This window comes from Gracilinanus agilis, chromosome 4 (genome assembly GCF_016433145.1).
Source record: "Gracilinanus agilis isolate LMUSP501 chromosome 4, AgileGrace, whole genome shotgun sequence".
In the NCBI taxonomy this organism is placed as follows: Eukaryota; Metazoa; Chordata; class Mammalia; order Didelphimorphia; family Didelphidae; genus Gracilinanus; species Gracilinanus agilis.
Window position 1 is genome coordinate 387,297,496 of NC_058133.1, and position 3,017 is coordinate 387,300,512.

The 3,017-nt window shown below is 38.2% G+C and overlaps 1 pseudogene; it reads left to right on the plus strand.

Annotated features, from left to right (window-relative positions):
- Positions 1-1,951: 1,951 nt before the first annotated feature.
- On the plus strand, positions 1,952-2,508 carry LOC123246596 (annotated as a pseudogene).
- The last annotated feature ends 509 nt before the right edge of the window (positions 2,509-3,017 follow it).

Consider the following 3,017-nt stretch of genomic DNA (forward strand, 5'->3'; position numbering starts at 1 on the left):
CTAAGGGGATACTCATCACTTGGGAAATGGTGGAACACATTTTGGTATATGAATGTAATGGAATACTATCATGTTGAAAGAAATGAGTAAAAAGGTAGTTTCAAAAAAATTAAAATATTTGTATTTAAAGAAGAAAAGACTTGTATAAGCTAATGCAGAGTAAAATAAATAGAACTAATTGATCAATTTATTAGTATAAATATATGTAACAAATAATATAAAAATGAACAATTCTTTTTTAATAATTTTTGTAATTTCCTAGTTAGATATAAAAATAATTTTTAACATTCTTTTTTATTTTGAGTGTCTCCCCTGTCTGAGATAGTAAGCAATTTGTTATAGATTTTATATGTGCAATCATGTTTTTAAAAATGAACAATTCTTAAACACTTGAGAATTCTGGTCCACTACATTATATATATATACATAATCAACTACATTATATAGGGCTGATGAAGAAGAGAATTCTGCCCTTTTCATAACAGATGATAAACTAATATGCAGAATGAGAAATGCATTTTAGATGTGATTATGCAGGAATCTGTTATTCTTGTCTGTGCTTATAAGTTCTATATTTTTCCTACTTTTTTTCTCCAGGAAAAGGGAGGAGGTGGAAGAAAAAAAATGAATGCCTGAATATTCGTTGGTTAATTTTACTGACTTTCACCCGCCTTTCTTTTAAAATATGTGTTTAAAAGGATGGCTTATTGGACAGGAAGGAAGCTGGGTATATTAAAAATGATTATTATGTTATTAATAAAAATAAAATAAGACAACCTAAGATTTGAACCCAAGTTTTTCTAATTCAAAGTCCAATAATATTTCACTGTGTCATCCTGCCTCTTATGATAGTGAAACAGTAACTGCCTCCCCCCAATCCCCATCCCTCTCCCAGAGTTCCCTGGACCCCTTAAGGGAGTTTAAGAGTGTCTGGGCTCTCTGATATTGACTCGAGCTCTCACCAGTGGTGTTCTTTCAACTTGGGGAGCGCCCTTGTGATGTGGGCTGGCAATGAGCAGTAAGGGACAGTAATGGGAATTGGACCCTCAAACTCTGAAATCTTGCATTTCTCACTAGTTAGCACTAATTTAAACATCAACTGCAAAACCTGTAATTTCAGCATTAATCAAGCCTGAATTGTAGATTGTTCAATTATCCACCCTGTGTACCAGATCTGTAATGTTCCATGCTAGGCATCAGCTTTGTAACCATTCTCTTTTATTAATTGCTTATGTCCTCCAATGTACTGCATCCCCTCCCTATGTTCCCACTCTGGAAGGGTACCAGGACCTCTCCCTGACAAATGAGGACAAGGAGGACAATGGAGGAACATGGAACCTGCTTACTGAGGCCCCCAATCTTGCGCATGCTCCTTATTCCCTATGGCAACAAACCCCAAGACATACCTCCACCTGATTTTGGAAAGGGAGATGCTAAGCAACCAGACCCTAATAAATATGCCAACCCTGATCCACAGGATAGGGAAGCTGCCACCCATTGGTAGAAGCTGTCACTCTACAATGGAAGCTGCCACTCTATGGTTGAAGCTCCACTCCTCAGAAGAAGCTGCCACTCTACAGGAAAGCTGCTACTATCAGCTCCAACGAGGCTATTCTACTAGCCCCTTGGGCTTGTCCATTAGCCATATGGCTACTTGATTAGTCCCCAGACTATTCCACCAGCTATTGGGCTATTATACCACCAAAAACCACTTTAAATAAAATTCTTTTCTTGCTTCTGGACTGAACGGAGTTTGAGTCCCCCATTCTTGGGGCTAGACTGCTACAGACTTGGGTTCATTTCTCCCACATCATTTGCCCCCTAATTCCATTTAACCACTTATAATAGAATTAGTTTTTCCAAAGGATTATTTGCTTCAAATCTATATTAACAAAAGCAGTGCTACAGAGGGGGATGGAGCTTCTTTGTTTGTTGCCTGAGCACTAGTGCCATGAACAAAATACTGGAGCCCTCTAGACCTCTCCTCTGGGCCATCTCTGCCTGTCTGGCCACACTTTACATGCTAAGCATGGCCCAACCATTCCCAAGCCCTCCCACCAACTTCAGTGAGTCCTCAACAGATTTAACCATGATGAAACCCAGCCCCCAAACCACAATGAATCTCCCTCCCAAGCCCACAACAAATGCCAGAGAGCCCACCACGACCCAGGCTCTTGCACCAGAAAGCTGTGGAGAACACACTAACTGCAGGTCCCACATTGATAGCAAAAATGCCACATGCATTTGGATAATTTGTCGCGACAGTGGCTTTTGTTTAAAAAAAATGGAATGACTTCCCATTGTACTGTTGCTAACAACTCAAATAACTGTACTGCCATTCCATCTCCAATCAGTCCTACAGCTAAACCATCAACTGCAGTTTCAACAGACACAGTTGTCACAATTGTCGCATCAGGTACACTGAACACCACTGTGAGTCTTTAGCTTTCTATGAAAAAATCTACTTTTGATGCAGCTAGTTTCATTGGAGAAATGGAATTACATTAAAGTTTTCTAAAATAAGGTTTGACTGTTTTCTTTTTGACTACTTGCTAGCACAGATAAGTTTGTTTTACTTGCACTTTTGTATACCCTAATTTTATCAAGTGCCTTAATTATTTGAAATCTCTGGCTTCAAAGTTTGGTTTTGTTTTTTGAAGAGAAAGGTTGGAATGGTTTATCTGACTTAATTGTGATTTTGTTGTCATGAGTGGAAACAAGTATTTGAGAAAAATCTGGCTTTGGGGGTCCGTGTCAGGATTTTATGTAAGTGTGAAAATACTTAATAAGAAAACATGATACAATTCCATGTTTACACTGGAGAAGAGGGTAAAAAAATAGCAGGAACTGTGGGTGCCTGTTATTTCTAAATTTTTTTATCATTGTTGTCTAGAAATTATGGCTTTGCCATATTAGTTATCATCAGTGCTAAATGTATAAACTTAATAAAACTAACTTGGTTTGAAAGGCTTGAACGCTTATTCTGGGTACTACTCTGATTAGTAAGAAGCCATGCA